This window comes from Bactrocera neohumeralis, chromosome 2, assembly GCF_024586455.1.
Source record: "Bactrocera neohumeralis isolate Rockhampton chromosome 2, APGP_CSIRO_Bneo_wtdbg2-racon-allhic-juicebox.fasta_v2, whole genome shotgun sequence".
In the NCBI taxonomy this organism is placed as follows: domain Eukaryota; kingdom Metazoa; phylum Arthropoda; class Insecta; order Diptera; family Tephritidae; genus Bactrocera; species Bactrocera neohumeralis.
The window spans coordinates 51,919,054-51,943,028 of NC_065919.1; the positions used below are offsets into that span (position 1 = coordinate 51,919,054).

At 34.4% G+C, this 23,975-nt stretch overlaps 1 protein-coding gene across 4 annotated transcripts in view; it reads left to right on the forward strand.

The window, feature by feature from the left end:
- Window positions 1-23,975, forward strand: part of LOC126751664 (uncharacterized) — a 180,234-nt gene that overhangs the window by 41,594 nt on the left and 114,665 nt on the right. The window contains exons 1-2 of one of the 4 annotated variants that reach the window (XM_050462108.1): window positions 10,095-10,180; window positions 18,730-19,625. The exons of 1 other annotated variant lie outside the window; for it this stretch is intronic. The gene's annotated coding sequence lies outside the window, so the exon portion shown is untranslated. Of the gene's footprint in view, window positions 1-10,094; window positions 10,181-10,711; window positions 12,000-18,729; window positions 19,626-23,975 lie in introns of those variants that run through there. 2 more of the 4 variants (XM_050462107.1, XM_050462109.1) reach the window with 2 other exon arrangements.

A 23,975-nucleotide genomic window follows, 5' to 3' on the forward strand; every position in this document is an offset into this window, starting at 1 on the left:
AAACTTATTAAAGCAGCTGATTCATGAGCAGCTGCGTTGCTATTTCTTCCATCACGTAGTCAAATTTATTTTAATACAATGCAATCACCAGCATAATAAATAGTAAATGAGAAATGCCAATTCGAACCCAAGCTTAAAGCGCTGAAATGTCACTCGCACACAAAAACACTCCTCATCATTGCATATGAAAGCCAAATTGACAGTTCAAGCTGAGTTTGTGTGAGTGCAGGGACTTTATTGAGCGTTACTTTACTTTGATTTCTCAAAACTTCGCTAAAACTTAATGCCAACCATTTGCTGTCGGAAAAGCAAAACGAAAGCAATTCGTCACACTCTCCTTTGAAACGCTTGCAGTTGGCTGGTAATGACGAATTCCAGCTTTCGAACTGCGAATTTTATTGGAAATTTGTTATTGTTTTTGTTTTTTTTTTTATTGGAAATTAGTTATTGTCCGCTGCATTCAATTAATTATAAGAAGTGGAGTTTTCTAATTAAATGCTTTATATTTGCTACAATTGATTTATCTGCAGACGGTAAGTGGCAGCTCTGGATTTTGTTTTGATTTTACTTATTAGAAAGGCTTTTTGTTTTATTATTTGAATAAGTCTCTTTTTTATTATATTGCAATAAATACCGTTAGAATAGTTAATAGTTTAGTATTATTTTATCATATGACATCCAGCGTTGCCACCAAATTTACAAAATTTGCAAAAATTTCGAACAGTGCCGAGATCCAAATATTTTTGAAAGGAAATTAAAATGATTTTTCAGAAAAAAATATAAATGGTATTTTAAAAGTTAGTAATAGACGTATTTTCGTATTTCTTACTAAATTTTAAGATAATTAATATAATTATAATAAATAAAAATAAAGATTTAATATTCTGTAGTCTCTAGTCTCTATTTGAGACATTTTGAGGCAAAGTCTCTTTTTGGACTAGTTCTATCAATAAACAGTCTCTTAGTCTCAAAATATTGAGACCTTTTTTTGTCTGCCATTTTTTTGCTAGAGTCATTATTCCGTCAGTGTAAAACTAAAAATCAATTTTCAGCGGAAATCGAAATTTCGACAAATTTTCATTGGTGTGCTATTTTGTGACGAACTGATACAGCAAAAATTGTCACTTGAGACTGTCAAGTTCCGTAAATGTGCTATACGGACTGATACAAATTTCATTTCATTGGTGGCTTGTGTGGCATTTTTCCCGTTTTTAAACAAAAATTTCAAAATACAAGGTGCGTTCCAAAGTAAACACGACTTAAAAAAAAATGTTTTTTTCGGCAAAATCAATTTATTTTATTCAAAATAGTCCAGATTCAAAAACTCCTGTTTACTTTGGAATGCACTTTGTATAGCGATTTTCATCATTATTTTCAGACATTTTTGAACAGCTGTAACTTTTTTCAACTTCCCCGAATTTATTTTTTTTTTAATTTTTTGTCAAATGAAGCTTAAAATCTCACCTTTCCAACACTATATGGTATGACACAATGTGATTGGTGGCACTGGCGATATACGACTGCAACGACATCAATGGACAAAATACGAAAAGACTTTTTCGACTACCTATGTATTTATTTCTTTGTTTTAAGTTTTTGAAATTTGCTAGAATCTGCGTAATACTAGCTAAGTGCAATATAAAAATTAAATACTAATTTTTTGGAGTCAATTCATACGAACTCATATGGCATTTTAGCAGTAGGTGGCAACCCTATTTTAGTTTTTCATTAAAATATTTTAACTATTTTACCTTATTTTTAAAATATTGCGTAATTGTTTTAGTTTTTGCAAGGAAAAAATAATTTTCGTAGAAAAATTTTATAAAACTAAGTGAAAAGTTGTCATTTAATTTCTTAATTCGTAGACAGATTGGCTTCAAACCCTGTTGAAAAAGTTTTCATTTCACTGAATATTCATTAGTTTTAATACCAAATTATGTATAATTTTGTCACCGTATATGATACAACATTTTATTTGGTATGTGAAACGCTGTAGGAAGGGCCATCTGAAGCGGGTGTGGCCCCGTACATTTTCTAAATTTAATGTATTTTATTAATTGGTGATTTATTTTTGAAAAAGTTTTGAAGACTCTCGATTGCGTAGACGATCTTGAAAAAGACCTCCGAAAAAGGCTTTCGCCGGTGTGGAAGGCTTTTCAACTCAAAATTATCTCAAATAAAAAAAACAAAAACAAAAATATATACATATTTTTCAAAGTATGTACATATGTATATCCAATATCTAAACAATAAAAATCATTCGAAATCAAAGCTCTAATGAATTGATATATTTTTAGACAACTAGATTTTGCAATATAGAAATATGTATAATAACATTGTATATACATACATTTGTTGGCTATAGAATAACATGGCAAAAATAGTGTTTTAAAAGTAAATATTTCAATGATAAAATTCAAAATTTTTCCGAATTAAAAAAAAATTAAAATCTACAAAAGGGTGAAACAAATTGTATGGTTGGTAAGAAAATAAGCATTAACATGAAAAACATGGCAACACTATCACGAAAAATTCATTATTTTTTATATTTCAATAACTAGAAATGTGTTAAAAGTAAATTTTTCTATGAATCACCAAACTGCTATGAGTTTTAAATTTTTGTTTAACTTATTAGGGTTTGGAAAATATGTTTCGAAATAAAAAAAATATAATAAAATTCCAAAATGATGATTTAAAAAAAATCAAAAAAAAAAATAAATTTAATTAAAAAAATTATTAACAAGAAAAAATTAAATTAAAAATATTAAATAATTAAATAAATATTATTAAACAAAAGAAAAAAACTAAAATTACATTTAAAAACCATAAAATCAAGAAAATTTTCGTAATCGAAGTATTGCCGATAAGCAAAGATTTCATCAACGCCTCACCGCTACACACAACTCGCAATTGCTTTATTGCTCATTACGCGCTTTTGTTCTTGTTTTAATAGCCGCATTAGCCTCTGCCATTATCAGCGTTTTGCAATGTCTTATCGCTGGCGAGTGATATGTACATATGTATGTATGTATATGCTTTGGAAATGGGTAATCATTCCGTCGATTGCCGAATCGGCTGCGACCGACAGCTGCACTTGTAGATGAAATGTGATTTTGTTGTCGTTGTTGTTTTTGTTGCTTTTGTGCGCCTACTGCTGGTAATCGTTTTACTATCAAGCAATATGGAGTCTGTGTTTATTGTTATTATTGTTACTGTTGTTGTTATTATTCCTTAGTGTTGTTGTTGTTGTTATTGTTAGTGTTGCTGTTGCTGCTGTTCATTGGGCAGTTGCCGACTTAATGTAATTGTTTAACAATGCTTGCCACCAGCAACATGCGCGGCAGTAAAAGCAATGCCAACAACAACAACAACAGTCCAACGCCAAATAAAAGCAAAAAAAAAAATGAAATGAAATAAAAAAATAAGCGCAAAGCAACTGTAAAAAATGAGATAATACCTTGAACGAGTGTCAAACAGGTCGTTGTCTGCCTGACGTCGCAGTTAGTCAAGCTACTAGCGAAGCGCAAACATACATACATATGTACATGCATAGAAACTTATGTGCATATGTGTGTATGTGGCGAGGCAGCGAAGCCAGCGAGCCGCCACTGGCAAATTGCCGTCCCAGCCCGTTCGCGTTCGCGTTCGTCATTGTCAGCGTCATCGTCACTGATTTTTTCGTTTGTCCCCCCTCCATCCCTTTCCACTTTTCGTTTGATTTTATTTCATTTCATTTCAGTTCTTAGTTTTTAATACGCTTGTTGTTGTAGCTACTGTTGCTATTGTCGTTTATAGCGCTACTTAGTTGTTGTTGTTGTTGTTGTTGTTGTTGTTGGGGATGTACGTTGTTCTTGTGTTTCTGGCACACCCAAAGCGCTAAGATTACATGTGATTAGCGTGTCTGCGCTAATCTTTTGCAAAGAAATTTGAAGCAACGTACATACAAACATATCGAAGCTTCTTAAACCTTGTTGAGGAAGTTTCTCTGATGCGCGAAAATTCATTAGATATAACTTTTAAAAATCGTAAGAGCAATTTTAAGCTTTAGTTTAAACGTGCAAAGTAGCATTAAAAAAATAATAATTTTTTTTCTCACAAAAATTCACTCAAAAATTATTTTTAAGCATTTCAAGTATTAATTTTTTTCCAGAAAAAAAATAGAAAAAAATACTCAAATAGTTTACTCAAAACATTAAAAAAAATATATTCCTTAACAATTTCTATTACAAATTTTTTTCTTTTTTTTTTCAAAAATTATTTCAAATTTCCTTAGTGAATTGCATATATTTTAACCAACTGCGCAGTCGATTCACTTCTTCTTACTCTCCCACTCCGCCAAAAAAAAACTCACTCACCTTCAAAATTCTTTTGCCTACTTTTAACTCATTTACTCATAATTAACGCAAATTGCAAACTCGTTTGAGTTTGAGTCAAGTTCTTAAGCAAATTACACCAACACACATACACAACAACTACAACAAAAGAAAGCTCATTGTCGAACTCACCACACTGCATTTTTAGGAACAAAGCGCGAAGTGCAAGCGCACACACACACACGCACACGAACTTGTGAGCGCAAAAGACTCACTCACACATGCTCAAGCACAAACACATTTAAGTAATTGTTGGCAGAGGAAATGCACTTTTTGGCTGCCGCTTCTTATTTGGTACTTTTAATGAGCGCCAAGACAAGCTGTTGCTATGAGAGTTTGAGACTTCGCTTTGAGTGCGTTTTTGTGTGAGATTTGAGTGTTTTGCTTGCCATGAGCAAGACTTCTAGAATTTGCAACCGTCTTATTGAGGTAGGTAAGCGGAAAAGATAATGCTTAAGATTGCGAGTTACTCGTTTGTACTAAAGATATGAAGGTTCTCTACTCATTACGGGTATCATTTAGATGGAGTAGATAGTAGGAATAGCTGTTGTGTTTTCGAATTAGTTTTTGGCAAGCTATTTAATTAAAAGAAGATATATACATACATGTATATATCTATATAAGAAAATATATAAAATATTTTATAGAGTTTTGTTACTTTTTCGTATAAAATTCTGACAATTAAGCGGAAAGATCTTTCATTAAAATTTAATAAGTCCAAATTACATTATTTTGACATGTAATATTTTAACAAAATATTTGGTATATTGACAGCTTTGTAGATTGTATTTTAAGAAGATCATCTTGGGCTTCGATTTTCCACCATTTTTTTCAGCGTGTCCAGGCTTATTTCACCATTAAGGCTTTGTATCTGGATTTCGAAATAGTCAACCGTTTATTATGTGTATTTTATTATTTATTTTCATATCATGTTCTGATCAAAATTGACCCGGAATTGACAAAAACAACAAACCCGTTTTCACGTATCTTAATACAAAACTTTATTAATGTCCTCAAAATAGACACCAAAGCTAATTGAAACAATATGCCATCAATTGCCATTCATACGCTTGTTATAAGCCTCAACTGGGATGGCCTGCTTTCAGCGAATTTTGTTTTTTTTTTTCGAGTTCTCCTAATTTGTGGAACGCCATTTGCTAAATTGTTTGTCAGCTTTAAAGACATATTCATAAATGGTCTCATTTGCAAGCTCTACTCTACGTGGTTTCTGCAAAGATTTTGATAAGAGTCTAGTGTTGACATGTTTCGTACCCACAACATTAACTCAAATATGTTGGGTCGATCTGATGTCAACATGACGATTTTCAAGCATTGCTATATAGTAAGTAGTAGTGAAGAGATGGAAGGATGACTCGGATGAGACAAGATTTCGATGTTTTCAAAACTTTCACAGAATGCTTTGTGCCTACCAAACACTTATGTTCTTGATGAAGTGGACTCCACAAAACTTTCTATGACATTTTCAATGATTCCGTGGCCTTGATTCCTTTGTAAACACAATTTTTTATTTTGGTTTTTGAATAGGCATACAAAATTATTTGTGTTCTTACTTGAGATATGAAGATCAAACTTCGCACGAACATGAAAAAAGGTTGTACCAATATATAAAATAACGTTTAAGTGGTCCATTCCGGATCAAATTTCAGCAGTTGTAATTCAAGCGAGTTGAGATAGCTCCGCAAAAAGTAGGCAAACGAAATCAAATTTCAATAAAATATATACTGAAAATAGGCAAATATAATCTTAAAAAAATTGAAAAGCTTGTCTAATTTCGTAAAAATCCTGTATTAGTGGCAGCATTTGACACTTACAATAAAAATAATCTTTTTCAAATTAATATAAACTAAATTTAAAAGGAAGACTTAATCGCTCATCTTACATAATCTGATATAATACTTTCCTGAGAACATTTCTCTAATAGCGAAAAGCTTTAGTTAAACAGAACACAGTTATCTTGCAACCAAGCACCAAGCTTTAGACTTAATTTACTTCCAAAATTGTTTAAGTTCTTAAATATTACTCATATATTCTTTCGTTAAAAAGAGCTGAAAACAACTTACTGATTTGTTATTCGACTAGGTGTAGTTATGAGACTTAACTTTCCAACTTATTAGGAAAATCTGTGTTCGGTATAATTTGTCACTTCTCTACTAAAGTTACTCTACTTAAAATATACTACTGTGCCCAAAAAATAAGTTTACAAGTGGTATAGTGAGTTCCAAGCCGGCCGTGAAAGTGTCGAAGACGAAGAGCGTCCAGGGCGACCATCAACCTCAACCGACGAAGCTCACGTTCAACAAATCAAAGATTTGGTGTTGAAAAACCGTCGATTAACAATTAGAGACCTTGCTGATGAAGTTGACATATCGAAAGGCTCAGCCGATACCATTTTGAAGTATGTTTTGGGCCTCAAGCGCGTCAAATCTCGACTGATACCGAAAACATTGAATTTTTTTGAAAAAAGGCGTCGCGTTGAACTCTGTGAAACGATGCTTTCCGACTATCAGGGTGTCATGAAACGCATTATAACTGGCGATGAGACTGGGATCTATGCTTACGACCTGAAACAACCGATCAATCGAGCGAATATCGTGACAAAAGAGAGCCGAGACAAAAAAATCGCGCCAAAGTCGCTCAAAAATCAAGGTCATGTTGACTGTTTTCTTCGATTATCGTGGTGTTGTGCATTATGAATTCCTTCCAACCGTCATTTGCGTAACGCTATCCGCCTAAAAAGGCCGGAATTGTGGAAAGACAATTCTTGGTTTTTACACCACGATAATGCACCATCCTATACTGCCCTCGTAATTCGTGATAATTTCGCCAAAAACTCAACCCATATCGTTCCGCAACCACTGTATTCACCTGATCTGGCGCCGTGCGACTTCTGGCTGTTCACCAAGCTCAAAAGACCGCTCCGGGGACACCGTTTTTATACGATAGAGGAGATTCAAGCCGCAGCGAAGACGGAACTGAACGCCATCCCGGAAAGTGACTACAACCAGTGTTTCGAAGATTGGAAAATCCGTTGGCATAAGTGCATTGCATCGGGAGGGGATTAATAAATAAAGAATTTTCAAAATAAATACAATGTCACCTTTGTTTTGGGCACAGGATCGTTGGGTTTTCAGCAATAAATCTTTTTTTTTCAATACGTTTTGTTTCAATATGAGTGTATGATAACCAATATATAACCATTTTATAACCAAAACTAATTTTTTTCAATATGAATGGTTTCTGTTATAACGTTTTTCCTTCGCCTCTAAGCTTATGGAAAGCAATATTACGTTATTTTGCACTTTAGGTGACGATATGTATCTATGAAGTCCGGGAATTTTAGCTCCCTCCCCTACAGTGCGTTACCTTGCATAACTTTACCTTGCAATAATGAGCAATGAGTTTTCTTACTTCTTTTAAATATACCTTTGATTTATTACTGCTATTATACTTATTTTTAGCCAGTATTCTTTGAGACCTACAAACAACCACTATTTTCGCTCAACTTTCTTTACATTTCGAGATAAGTCGGCGCAAATAGATATTTCATTAAAATGCAATGCAGAATGAGTGATTGCCCACTAAAACAACAACAATAAACACTAAGAAACACGGGTAAATGCATTAATTTTCCAATCACGAAAACCCAGCCAGCACAGTTTACGCCTCTTCATATACGCCAAATATAAATAAATACTCAAACTTATTAGCGGCTTCGATACTCATTACCACAAGCTGGCAGAGTAGCCGAAAGCGCGCGGCGTTTGTGTACGCGTATTTTGGCATGAGTGCAATGCGCAGGGGTCTGAGTGCGTTGAATTCGACTTGTCATAAGAGAGTGCAGAAAAAAGCAAACAACAAGAACAGGCGCTTGAATGCGCTATGACATTTTTCTATGCGAAAGAGATGGCAAATAGCGGAAGACATGCTCTTAGAAGCGAACAAATGTTTTGCGAATGTTGAGACATGCCAGAATTTTTTCCAGCCTTCAGAGCAGCGCTTTAGAGGGCATGTAATGCTGAGAAAGAGTTTCCAATGTAGTTCTCTTTCATGTTTTCTTAGGCGCTCTGTGTTGGTGCCAAGTAAAAAATTGCAATAAGCACATACTTTTCCCACCCAGCGCGCCAACTCAACCAACACAAAGAACTTGGAAAAAATTCTAGCAGCGACTGCGCGGTCGACGCAAGCAGCAGCAGAGCTTGTGGTGAAAACTCACGCCATAACAAACGCACACACATACGCGCATTGCCGCTGAAGCATGCCATGCACTGGTAGTGGTGCGGCACAGTGTGAGCGTCAATGCAGGCGCTTGAGTGAGTGAGTGAGCGCGCACGTGTGAATGTATTGGTATTTTTGTGCGCGCGCACACACACAAGTGCGGTCTTGCTTGCGGTGTGTCCTGACGCTTTTTTACACCCCATCTAGTCTGCCGGCTGCCGCTGAATGGTTGAAATAAAAAATGGTTGAAATTTTTTAACTCAAATTGAGTGAGCGCCAGGTATGAGTTGGTGAGCGCGCTGTCGTTGTGCAGCTAGCGCACGGTATTGGCAATTGCCGAGCGCAGCGCAGTGAGTGAGTGAGTTGGTAGACCATCTAGTGAGGTTCTATGAATGGGCCGTTGGCGGGCGGTGCGCGCTGAGGGGCAGCTTGTGTGCAAGTGTGCATTTCTGCTCAATGCATTGGTGGTGTCACATGCCTGCACATACATTTGTTATGTGTTTGTATTTGTTAGCTTTGTGCAATTTTTCTACTTCGTCGTCTCTTTATTTGTATGTGTGTGTGCGTGTTTTTTACACAACTTGATTCATTAGCGTGTTGCGCTCGCATGTATGCTTTCATATGCATTTGCGGTGACTGTTGTGTTCTGAGCGCCAATGTTGTCTGCTGACTTACAAACACAAGCGCGCCTTGGACGACGTTTTTTAAATAAATTTACAGAGCGCAAAGCCATTAGTATAGCGAATTCTCCCCCATTTCCAAATAGAGCAGCACTCAGCTGTGCGCATTGTTTGCATTGCATTTTTTACTGTTCTTTATTGGCGCTCGTCGCCTAATTAATGAGAGCATTGAGGTTTGTGCAATGAGTAGAAAGTGCAGCGCGTTCTTCGAAAAGTTCTTAAAAATACACAAAATAAATAGTTATTGCTCTGAAACAGCTACAACGCTCTGCTGTGCACTTTTTATACTTGCAGCCGGTGATTCCATTTCGTTGCGCGCTGGCACTGTCAATCATGCTGTTGTGCGCCCTCCGCCCCACATGCTAAAAAACTGCATTCTTACTCACTGCCACAGCGCGCCATACTCCAGGCGCTCTTTGTTCTGTTGCATGCATGTAAAGCTCTCGCTTGCGCTCTTTGCTGAGCAAATTGCAATATGCTTTTTTTATAGCATCTTGTCACCGCATTCGCTGCAGCGCGCCAATCGTGCATTCTAGCTGTCATTGCTTGCATTGGTGGTTGTAAGCGCGCCATGCCGCTCTACCGCTGCACCGTTGTTTAAGTATAATATTTTTTGCGCCCATACTGTGTGAGTCTCTTTCTTCGCACGTCCTGCTCCACCTCTCGCACTGTGTTGGTGATATGCAACGGCAGCGCGCACGTTCTGTCGCGTTCTACTCGACGTCTGTCGCTCGTGGCTGCGTCGCCGCGCACTCTGTGTTGTGATATAATTTTTATAGTCGAGTCGGCTCGGCAGTCGCAAAAACGCAAGGCATCCGATATGCAACGGAACGCATTTTCGGACGCGGCCCGAGTCGATCCGAGTAGCGTCCGATCGCGCGTCCAGCAATAGTAAAATATTTTTATTAATTTACAATAAAAAACAAATTGTTGCTCAAGCGCTACGGTGTTGTGCTTGCGCGCAAATGTGTTAGTGCTGTGACTGCACTTGGTGCAATTGTAATTTTGCTGGCTGTGTGGTTGTCACTGACGCAGCGCCGCTTTGCATTTTCTAGAAAAAAATCACCTTAAAGCATCAGTAGCAACATTACGAATTTCTTTTAATAAATTAACAACAATTACAGCGATAAACGCGGCGCTGACCACAGCACAACAGCCACGCAGCAGCGAAAGCGATAACAACGCACACACGCGCAAAAGAAAGAAAAAACATATTATTCTACAAACACCATGTAAAGCAACAACAACGCAAACAATAATTAATAAAGTTGACGAAATTGTGCAAAATCGCCTGAGTGAGTGCAGTGGCCGCGCGCATGTGTGTGTGCGTGAGTGCGTAGAATGCGTTCGCCGCGCGCTGCCCAAAGCCGCTTGCATGTATGTGATTGATGCGCGTGTGTGTATGAGTGTGTGTGGCGTGGCAGCAGCAGCGTCAGCAACAGCAACAGCAATGGCAGCAGTGCCAGTGGCAGTGGTTGCTGCTCAAAAAAGAAGGAAATTGAATTTATTCTTTTGACGCGCGTCTGTCCATCGCGAGCGCGCCATACTTCCGCTACTAGCGCGCTTGTTGCAATTCGCATTTTGCGTGCCGCAGTAAGCACAAGCTTATAGTGTTTAACAATTACAACAGCAACAACGACAATAACAAACACTCGGCATAACGGCATAACAACGTCTATTCAAAGTCAACAGCGCCAACTAGTGTTATTCCGCTGTTGCTATTGCTGTTGCCAGCAACGCCGTCGGTCAAGCTCAAAAAAAAAAAAAGAAAATAATAGCTAATAAAAAATTTAGAAAACACAACGCGCTTTACGTACCAGGCAAATTTTGACAATTGTTAATATACGCACACATACGCGCGCGCCGCACAACAACATTGCACAAAGCTGCACACCACAGCTCGCAGTGCATACGCTATTGTATTGCCATGCAGCGCGTCGCTGCACCACCTTCACTGCCCACCACCCCCAGCGCCGCACGCCGCCATACTACATCCGCCACCGCCGCCGCCGTCACCATCGCCAACACTCCGCATTCGCACGCAAAACACCGCGCGTCGTATGCGTCGTGTGTACCGCGAATCAGCGCGCCGTCGCCACTCAAATGTTCTGTTCTGTTCTGTTGTGCAGTCGCGTACGCGTACCGGCGCACCGTTGACGTTGTTACTATTACTATTATATTTGATGGCTATTTTTCACGTTATTTTCACGATTGTTACTTAATTTTACACTTGTCGAGCGTTTTCCTGCTTTCTCGTCTGCCTGCGTCGTTCTTTGAACAGTCGGTGATGGTGTGGCGTTAACAACGCGTCAACAATATTTAGTGCATTTTTTACAGTTATTGATTTTTTTCATTTGTGATTTTAAGTTTCAACAATAAATTTCGAAAATAATGCCAATAATAATAATTGAAAATAAATTTTCGTCGATTTGATTGCAAATTGAAAATCACAAATAAATGTGCAGTGACCCACGGTGCAATTGCAATAAGCTTCGTACAAAAAAAATATATATAATAATATATGGGAAAAAGTAATAAGAAAATATATGTGTTTAAGAAAATTTAGTGCGCCAAATAAATTTTATAACGGTATATCAAGTGGCGAGCTCAAGTGTTTTGCCATAAATAAATGTAAACAAAGCCTAAGCTCATGGCTTACGTGTAGAGAACTCACTGGTTTATAACTAAAAATTAATCAAATCAAATAAAAGTAAATAAAAAAAATATATTAAATAAAAAAATAATAATTGAATAATAAAATTTTCAAATATTGTAAAATTATTTGTAAATTTCATTGAATTAGTGTTAACATAAAACAGCCAAAATAAATAACGCATATTTTTGTGTGGCAAATTCTACCAAAATACTGTGAAAAATACTATCAAAAGTGTTGGTGGTCGCAAATCAGTGAAAAACTCCGCAAAATATGTATCTGTTTTTATTAAAAATTAACCTGCGCGAGCAATGGTTGTCAAAAATGCATTTATTTCCAAAGCAAGTGACGCGCTTCAAATAATTTGAACTTTAGGCAGTGTTAAATTTGAGTTTAACTGTTGAATGTTGCATGCTTGCAAGCATAAAAAATATATATATAATATATATACGTGTTGGCGCTAATGGGGAATTACAAAAAACGATTTACAGAAAATAATACAAAATAAATTATAACAGCGTATTAAGCTTCCTTAAGCCTACTTGAGTTATAAAATCCAATAAAGAATTTGCGCCGCTAAAAATACTTATGTTTCAGCCGCCAAAAGTAACACAAATCACTACAATTCCGCAACAAAATTTTTCACACGCTACATTTGACGCGTACTAAATCTAGCGCTAGCAACCTTCATTTAAATAGCTTTGGATGTTTTTTCGAGCAAAAAATGTAAGGAGAGCCAAGCGCGTTCAAAACTCATTTTATTCGAAAAGTACATATCAGTACCGGGTTTTACGTTGAGTTCAAAATTTAGTGAATCCCTAAAAATGTAGCTTTCTTACGAATTCTCCATGTAGCTAAGAAACGTCATGCCACAAAAATACAAGTAGACCAGATTTTAGCAACTTGTTCTATACATATTAACAGCGGAAATAAAATTAGCGCCTAAGGAGGCTTGTGATAGGTTCTTTGTCGATCGGTGATAGCCAATTGCAGCAGTATTTCAACTTCCTTTACATAAAAATCTGGGTGTGATGCCATCGCCATTGAGGGTTTCTAACCTAATCTAAACTAACCCAAGCTATACTTTAAAGCATTTTTTAGGCAATTTTGTTTCAAAAAACATTTGATTTCAATACTTGGAAGACGTTCTTAAATAGTTTTCCCTTACCATGTAGAAATCTTGAAATGTTGACACCTTTCAACATGCTTATTGTTATTTTTGGAAATAAAAATTTAGTTATATTTGAATTGTTGCAGTTGTTTTACTTCAGTAAAGAACCAACTCGAAACATATTCCAATTTCAACGTGAGAAATTGACAATTCATGTGTATGTAACTGTGTTCCTGATATGAAAATGTTGCTGAAACATTCGCTAAAAATAATATAATCTACTTACTACAACTAAAAGTTTTTCCAAGCTGTCCTCCAGTAATCGCTCTAAATATTCAACTCAAATTAAAATCTAAAATAAGTGCATTTCTTTAAAATCAACCAAAATCTGTCAGTTTTTACACTAGAATGTCCCGCTGTTGGGAGGGCACTTGGTAGCACAAACCTTCAGACATCCACCGAGCTGGCGGAAATGAAAATTAAACTCATATGCCAATTTGTATTGGCTACTAAGCGTTTCTGCCAATTTATAAGTTCAAAAACAGCAGTTCTTTTTCTCTTTGGCTTCACAAAGGGACTACATATAGCAGTTCACATACGAACGTGAGGTTAGATCTAACCTAAACTACCTCAAATAAATAATAATAATAATCAGCAATTTTTATATTGGAATAATAGTGTAATAGTTAAAGAACGCTTCTGTTATTTATACGAAAATACTCGACCACATTTCCAGATAGATTATATAGATCATTGAGGCGCTCTCGGTATGGATGTCGTTGTTAATTTGAATCGTATTGAGTTCAGTAAAACAAATCAATTTTTTGTTAAAAAGTTGTGCGTTTATTCTTAACTAAACAGATTTTTATCTGAATGTTTGTTTGACTACTTTTAGAAACTCAAGCTTTCACAAAGACTTAATTTTCGAGTGTACTTCGAGAAATCAGAAAGCAAATTTCTGTTTGACTATTTTTAGAAAGCTCTAATTTCCTGTGCCTATTCTTCTAACAAAATTTGAAGAAAAAGGCTTATTAAAAAGGCTTGAGTTCACAGCAGTTTACCGAAACATTAAGAACCAACTTTTATAAGGGAGAATTGGCGAAAATAGTAAAACTTGTGAAATATTGTAACTCCTAGAATGGCGTAAAACCCACCAACCCACCAAGTTATTTTTTTTTGCTTAATTGGTTTAAAAGTGTTTCAAAATGCCAGACACTGAAATCAAACTTTTAGATTTCGGAGGTTCTAAGTTTTTTCATAAGGAATTTCTTCTGGTTTCTAATGTGATTTTAAAGTTGGCGTACTTTTGTTCTCTCTTAAATTTCATATTTTTTAATACGAGTAAGTGTAATTTAAAGCAAGAAATTATAATAAAAAAAATCAACAACAACAAGTGTATTAAAAAAATCGGTGAAACAGTTTTATATCTAAATTATATATCAATATAAAAAATATAGAAAAAAAATATAAAAGAAAAATACAAAATATAAAAATAAAAAAAAATAAAAAATATGAAAATAGGGAAATATGAAAATAAAAACAAATTCTTGCCTAAACCAGAAACAAAATATAAATAAAAATAATATAAAATAAAATGCTTTTCGTAAATTAAAAGAAAATGAAACGAAATATGTTAAGTGAAGTTCAGTCAAGTAAAATCCAATAAAATATTGAAATTGGAAACAAAAAAATAAAAATTCAAACAAAATAAACATAAAAAAAGAAAAACTGTAAAACTGTAAAACAAAAATTAAACAAAAAAAAAGTAAAATGACATAATGTAAAAATAAATGACAACAAAATAAAATAACATTATATAAAAATAAAAATAAAAAAAATATAATAATAGCATAAATAAAAATAATAATAATTTTGGGTAGTCGAAAAAGTATTTTCGTATTTCTAATCAAGTTTTAACTTATTCTTTTTTCTATTTGTAATAATAAATATATAAACAAATATGTACCATTTTCGTCGACCACTTTTTGCCATTCTTCCGCTAGAGACATTATTCCATCAATGTAAAACTTTCATCAGTGTAAATCGAAATTTCGAAATTTCCAGAACTGAAGCGAGCGAACCATTGTTGTGCTACACGAACTGATACAGCATCGTCTCCGTAAACTTCACAGCTTCGCTTGCGTGGCATTCTTCCCTTTTTTAAACAAAAATTTCAAAATATAGCGAACTTCTTCATTATTTTCACTCATTTTTGAACAGCTGTAACTTTTTTTCAAATTCACTGAATTTAATTTTTTTTCTGTTAAATGAAGCTTAAGTTCTCACCTCTCCAACACTATATGGTATAACACAATGTCATTTGTGGCACTGGCGGTATGCGACTGCAACGACATCTATTGACAAAATACGAAAAGACTTTTTCGACTACCATATATATAAAATAGCAGAAAAGTAAATGCAACAAACTAGAAAATATAACTGAAATTAAATTCCTAAAAATTAAATTTCCAAGAACTTGCAACAAAGTGCTCTTCATAACTGGAAATATTTTTATTCAGATTACGTTGGTTCACAACTTTATGTAAAAAGTAATAAATACAAAAAGCCTAGCAACTAAATTTAATATAATAATAAAAAAAAAATAAAAAAAAACAACAACAAAAATAATAAACAAAAAAACATTAATAATAGCAAAATAAAAATAATAAACAAAATAATAATTTTCGCTACTAAATTATATCGAAAAAACCTTATACAATTTTAAATTGCAACCATGCCACAGCAGCAACAACAAAGTGCCGAAATTCCCCACACAACTTTTCAATTAACACGGCATTGCCAAAATGTTGGCCATAAGCCATTTCTACTAAGAATAACTGTAGTTTTCGCTATATTCGAGTACTCCGAATTTAAAGCGCATTGTTAATGCTCGGCAAAAAAACCGTGTGCTTTCCCACTTTATCAAGCCACAAAAAAAAGTAGCTGGCGAAAAATGAAAAATGCTAAGCAGCAGCGCGTAGACAACGAATTTTTGTCAGTTTTCATTTCGGCTTGACCCCAACTGCCACCCGCAACAGCCAGACGAAACATTTGCTAACTCAGCTCACACACACACACAGACACGCAACTAAACCCTCCGACTGTGTATGCCCGAGAAAAAATCACAATGCCACACGGCGCACCTTGGCGCTGCCACCTCTCGCGCTGAGCACGGCTAGCCGGCGGTACTCGTTCGCTTATGTGCATCTTTCCTGAATTTTTTTATTTTCTTTAGTTCAATTTTTTTGTGGAAAAATCGCAGTTTGTCGGTAGCCAGTGTATTACAACAAAGTAGTGCGAGAAATAGTAGAAATGGCGACGGCGGTTAATGAGCGATTTTTTTTAACTTTTTTGTTGCTTTTTTGTTTTACTTGTTTTTGCATTTTCTTGTCTGCATTTATTTTTAGTTTATTTTAATTTTGTTGCATTTTTTGATTTCGTTATTTTTTCAGCTTTTCAATTTCCGTCAGTCTCCACACTATTTTCCTTGCCGCGATTTTTTTGTTGCGTTCTTTTTTTCACTCACTTTTAGCTTATTTTTTTAGTGCCCGCTTTCGCCTGTCCATTTCGCAGCAGTCATTTCTTTCTCTTGTCTTTTCGGGCACGCAAATTACAATTTACTTTTGGCAACTTATTTCCATTTGTAATGAATTTTTTCTTCACCAATTTTTTCGTTGCAACATTTTGGCAGTTTTTTTCGCTAGTTTTGCTGTTTTCTTCCAATTCTCGTGGAGTCGCACGTTATTTCTTACTTTTGTGATTTTTTTTTTACATTTTCTTGCTGCTATTTGTCGTCCCGTTTGAGCTTTTGTTTTGATTTATTTTCTTTCTCATTTGCTTCTTAACATCTCCCTCGCTCGGTCTGTGGTCCAGCGTTAATTACTTTTTTTATCCAAACATTTTTCCATGAAATTTTGCTTATCGCTGGTCGGCTTTATGGTACTTTTGGTGGTGATATATTTTTAAATCAAAAATTGTTAAATGAAATCACTTCTGAATAATCCCCAATGACGTATAAATCGGAGAGTCTCAGAGCGATTTTCAAACACAATTTTGCTTAACAAATTATTGAAAATAATGAAATGAAATCACTCAGATTAATTTTTTGCTAATGCTTTTTAAAAACGAAAGTTATGAAATTAAGTTACTGAGAATCGATATTTGGCAACATTTTTATAATCGATTTCATGAAATGAAATCACTCAAAATAATTTTTTGAAAATATTTTCTTAAATCGAAAATTATGAAATTAAATCACTGAAAATATTTTTTTAATCGAAAATCATGAATTGAAATCACTCAAAATAATTTTTTGAAAAATGAAATTAAATCGCTGAAAATCGATATATGGCATTTTTTTTTTTTAATCGGAAATTATGAAACTAAATCGCTGAAAATCGATATATGGCATTTTTTTTTTTAAATCGGAAATTATGAAACTAATCACTGAAAATCGATATATGGCATTTTTTTTTTTAAATCGAAAATTATGAAATGAAATCAATAAAAATAATTTTGGCAATAATTTTTAAAAATGAAATTACTCAAAATAATTTTTTCCAATATTTCGTAAATTCGAAAACTATGAAATTAAATCACTGAAAATCGATATTTGGCAAATACTTTTAAAATCGAAAAAACATGAAATTAAATCGCGGAAAACCGCCAATTGTCAGTATGCTAATTATTTCAGTTATTTATTTATTAAAAGTTTCAGAGAAATGAAATTTCTCTCCAAAATATGTTTTTGCTACTAATAACAATTTCTAGTACCGAAAAATATGAAACTATCACGTCTAAATAATTTAAGCGATATTTATGACAAATTTTGCATGAATTGAGAAGTTTCACGAGTTCTACTGATAAGTTTTTTTTATCAAAAAGGTTAAAGGTCCTTTTCTCTAAAATCAAAAATTATGAAATGAGATCACTTCATGCATATTTGGTAAAAAATTAAAACTATGAAACGAAATCAGTCCAAAAAAATTGTGTCCATATTTATTGCGCATGAATTCTGAAGTTTCGCGATCAAAAAGGTTGAAGATCCTTTTCTCTAAAATCAAAAATTATGAAATGAAGTCACTCAAATATATTTTTTTATCAAATTTATCACCAACGATACATGAATTTCGCAAATTTCACTGCAAATTTCACACACAAATGTTTTTCACAACAACAAAAATAAAACTGTGCATGAGAAAATCGTGTCAATAAAGAAAGTATAAAGCAAATTCAACTAACTGCAATGCTCAGCAATAATTTAGTATAAATTAAGCAAGCCTACACAAAGTTTTTGCTTAATTATTATGCCGAAATTTGTTTGTTTTTTTTTTTTTGCAATGCGTCAACGTGCTGATTTGGTGCTTTTTTCGGTGTGCGGAAACACAAAATGCGACACATTTCACAAAAACGCGCCTAAAGTGTAACTAAAAATCTACGCCTATATAGCAAAGACCTCCAAGCAGGTGCAAAACGCGCCCCGACGCCCACAACGCGCAGCGGACGCATAATTTTCACGCGTTGCGCGACGTACGATTTGGAAAATGCGTGTCAATTTGACAAACAAAACGCTTGATTTTAATTTGTTGACCGCCTATAGGCCAAGATAAATTCGTTTCTCATGCCCGAAAACTGTGTACCCAAAAATAAATTCACTAAAATTTCGCTTATTCGCAGGTTTTTTGAAAACTAAACATTTTTGTTGAAAAAAAAATACACACACACACATACATATATTTTTGTTGAGTTGAAAAAAGTATACAAGTATAATAAACAACTTAAAGATATATATTAAAAAAATATATATACAAACAAAAGCAAATTAAAATAATTTACAAAAATTTAAAAATTAAAATAAAAAATTACAAAAACAAATAAGTTGGCAAATGAAAATGAGTTTTTAGAATTTTACAAAGACACAAATATACATACATACATATATGTAGTCAAACATAAAGTGCAATCTAAGAGAGAATAATACAAAAATTAACAAAATATTATATAAAAAAGAAATTAAACCAAAATCACAACAACAACAACAACAACTGAAGACACATATGCCACCAACATAAGCGTGTGTGGCATGCAACGCGTAAAATTTGCAGCAAGTAGGCGATATAAAGCGACAAATAAGTTTGCAAGAAAGCATATCCAACAACAACAACAACACGCGTGCAGCCAACAAACACAGTTGCCAGATAGTTAAAAAAGTAAATTTCCGTTTTGCTTTTGAATTATTTTAAAATAAATCGTCGTTATTGCATATGAAACAGTTATATACACGTACATATATATATATATATATATATAATATATAAAAGAAAAACAACAACAATAGCAATAACGAAACAGTTGTTGTAAATAGCAGCAGCAGCGGACGGACAGCAGGCAGCAGACGACAGCCGACGACAACTGCAGTGGCCGCAAGCTTTCCAGCGCCCCTCCAACGCCTACCAACAAAGCATCACCGACAAGCAGCAGCAGCAACAGCAGCAGCGACAGCGGCAACAACAATCACAATAATACGGCGCTTAATTAAGCAATACCTACGCGATTGGCCCATGGAAGAATTGGTAAATTTTTACAAATACACGCACACATACATGTAAATATACTATGTACAAGTATATATACATAAATTATTGCGTAAATACATAAGCATATTTTCCACAATAAAAAAGTATATAAATACATGCAACATTATATATATATATGTATATAAATTGTGTATATAGTTTTATATACCACATATGAAAATTATATATACTTTCGTATATACATATTATATACTTGCCAGCATATTATATACATGAAGGCATATGCATTATTTACACGCAAGCCAGCCATATACTTGTTAATATATACATATACATATACATATATACAAACACATGTATTTGTAACACTTTAAAGTAAATATTATTCCTTAAATGTGAAATTTTCAAGCGAGCTTATTTACTTATGTAATATTTGTCGAAAGAGGTTTAAAAGCGGTACGTTTAAACTTTAGGAATCATGAAATTGAAGAGAGGAAAAATTTTTGGTTGTGTAATTTGCAACAACAATAAAAATAACAGCGCTTTACTACGCAGTTTCACTTAACTGTAAGAAAGTGTATGTTCTATTGCACCAGTCGGCTATTTAAGCGAGGTTGTATATTCTTTTAAGCTTACCGTTCTGTAAACTAATAACGATTTCATCATTAATCCATTTCTCTTTTTAAATATATCCCTGCTTGTTACCACTACAAATAATATTAAGACACCAGTCTTGATATCTATATTGGATCGAGAAGATACCGATGTCAAATGTTTATGTGTCTTTTAATCAGTATCCATATTGAAGTGCACTTCTAGCCCTTTTATAGCTTTCACTACTAATATGTGGTACAAATAACGGGTTCTCGGATATAATGGTCACTGTTATTCTTGAAGGAATAATAATAGTACATCATTTTTTGTAGTGTTGAAAATTAGTCTTGGAATTTCTAATATCCTCAATCCAAGTTAAAATATTTTTCATAAATATTACACCGAAAGACCAATAGTTTTAAATAAGATCTATATATTGGAAACTATTTACAATTTATTAACAATCTTATAAACATATAAAGGCAAGATATAGTGCAGTTGGGGCCGTTGAGATAAAATCGAGGCCCGAGTAGGAATAAAGTATGTTTGCTCGCTGATCCATCACTTGTTGGCGAAAAAAATTATTAAAAAGTGATTATAGAGCACCGATTCAACCTAAGAACCACGCTGTAACCTCCGGGCTCGGAGAGAATTGTCTCCAATACCAACCTTCTATCTGTCACTGAGTGCAGATATGGTGGCGTGACCCGCTCAATAACCAATATTCAAAATTGACTCTGCAAACTAAACATTTACCACACAAACACAATTTTAGGCATCAAGTTCTTCAAAATCGGATTAAATTTGGACCTTTTTTTCTGAAAATACTTCTATAAGCAAAACAATAGCAAGACTTTTTCATAATTTTAAAATTCTTAATTTATTCTTCAAAATCTATGTCGTTCGCCTCTAATTAACACCCCTTAGGCCCAATACACTTTCCCAACGTTTTTTTTTTTTCAATCCTCGAATCTGTTGTCTAAGTGAATTTCTGGAATAACATTCAATTTAAGCGTAGCGATTCACGCTTAATGTCTCCAATTGACTCAAAACGGTTTCTTCGAAGCGGACATTTGAGTTTGCCAGAAGTCATGCGGAGCTAAATTAGGCGAATACGGTTATATTGTTTGAAGAATCAATGTGACGGTGCAATATCGTGGTGCATAAACAAAGAGTTGTCGACCCATAATACCGGCCTCTTCTTACGAATAGCTTTCCACAAATGACCCATACCACTCAAATAGCATTCCTTGTTGCCAGCTTGGGCGGTCGGCAGAAATTAGGAGCGCCCCACAACTCGATAATCGATGAAAACTGTGAATGTAACCTTGATTTTTGACCTGCTCAAACGTCAATGTTTTTTTCGGTTTCGGCTCACCTTTGCCACGATATACGGCCGACTGAGCGTCTGTTTCTATATTGTAAGCATAGTGATTTTGGAACCAATCGTGCGTTTACTTTTCTTAGGCTCAAATGATCTTTCAAAATGGTTTCCACTGATCTCTCCTGATTCCAACGATGGTAGTAAGATCTCTGACTGTTCATCATTGTCGATTCTCAAGCGCCAATTCCTTCATTTTATTGACGTGTGGATCATCAATTGATGGTGATGGCTGTCTTGGACATAGTTCGTTGCCAACGCGTTCTTGACCGTCTATGCATAATTTGTACCAATCAAAACCACAAACAATTATCACCTAAGACCTTTTCCAACATTCTGAACGTTTTGGAAAATATTAAATGTCTAAATTACTCATGTATTGTATATAAGACAATCGGCATGGGCAATAAGCTAGCAGTAAGGTATGAACATAGTAATATTACCGATCTGTGAGGACGTTTTTGGTTTGTAAAGATTTATATAGATGGATTATATTGCTCGTGCAGAGATTCATCTTCTGGCTTCTTACGAAAATTGCTTATAATAGAGAGGGTTTAACACAGAAATTGTTGATACCTCAGAGATGCTACAAACCAAAGCTCCACTGAAGCAAGGTTTTTCAAATATTTTTTTAATGAGGAATGTCTCAAAGGATCATCCATCACTCATAACAAACAGCAAGATTGAATATGCGACATAAAAATTATAGAGAACTTAATCTACTTGGTGTTATGGATGCAGCTCTAATTAAAGGATGCGTGCAATGCCCTGGAATTCTTAAGAGGCCATGAAAAACACGTTTTTTGTGAATTTTTCGAAGACACGTTTGATATTGTAGAATAAATAAATAAAACATTTATTCTTACAGAATTTAATAACCCTTAATAATCGGCGACTAATTTTGAAAAGTTTTAAATTTCCATGAGTCCGTAGCCGTTCTCCAGGAGAAGCTTCGAAAAAAGGTGTCTAGGTGGACTGTTTTTTAAACCATCTCAAATTCAAAAACCAAAAAAAAAATTTTATTACTACATATAAGGGCTTGCATGCAATGATCGTAGTACTAGACAAAATTTTATTTTTTTTTAAACTTCGCTTCCCAAAAAAGTCGTTTTTCTAACTGAGTGGCTTAAAAAATTTAAATTATTTTCAAAAAACGTTTTCCTTCTATTATTAAGAGACAAATATCTTTTAGAAGGCCTTGGGAAAATTACATTTCAAGCGTTCCAGCCGAGCTGAAATTAGCGTTTCATGAACGCGCTTAAAGTTTTGGGCGCCGATGACTCTAAGTTAACAAATGTTAAAAAAACACGCGCAAATTGTCGAAATTATTTCTCGAATAAAATTCAGATTTTCGGAGAATATTCTCGTATGTATGAAAAAAATCATAATTTTTTTAATTCCCAAATTAATATAACTCCACCAGCGAGGAGCTTGCGCTGTCGGCGAAAATAGCTTGCTGGTGAGCAATTTAAATAACATAATAGCAACTACAGACTATAAATATATGTACAGGTATACAATATACTGTATAGGTAGGTAACAGAAACAAGAGACAGCATAATTATTGCCACGGAAGCAGCAGCAACAATGTTAATTGTTATTGTATTGTGCATAAAAATTTGCAATTGAGTACAAAAGTAGATAACCCGAAGCTGTCACAGCCCAAAAATAAACCGGGCTTGCATGCGTTATGCGTTTTTCAAGCGATTCTTCTGTCATAATTGCATATGTATGTATTATATATATACACATACATATGCATATACATTTATGTACATATACTTTTGGGTGTAAGGTAAAGCAAATAAGTGCGTTTGTACACAAAAAAAATCCGAATTTATCTGCATATACGCATTTAACACCTCATCGGCAACAATTTTGGCTACCAACCAGCATAACAGCAATAAAACAATAAAAAAACAACACTTTGCGAACAATTGAAAATTATCAACTGCCACTACCGCAAACAAACAGTGTTGCCAGGCGAACGCCAGCGGTGCAGCAGCATTATAAATATGTATGTTTATTTTTGTTGAAAAAGAAAAAAACGCAATAAAAAACATGACAATAAATGCGTTGATTTTCTATAGCCCTGCACCCAGCCAACGCTTATAATTGAAAATATAATTTACATAAGCGCCACATACTTACATACATACAAATCACCACATAAGTTTAACACGCAAGTATTTGTGCTTACTTATGTATACAACTACAACAAAAAAAATTAACACATAAAACATGAAAATAGCATTAATAAGCCTGCCACCGCGTTGCCAAATCCACCGAAATCCGTTTTGCTGTGTGTGCACGCGTATTTACCGCAGTCAATATACCGTTAAACATACTTTGACTACGCACATATTTACATTTATGCGTGCAAGGTGCACATCATTTTATTTTTTGCATTT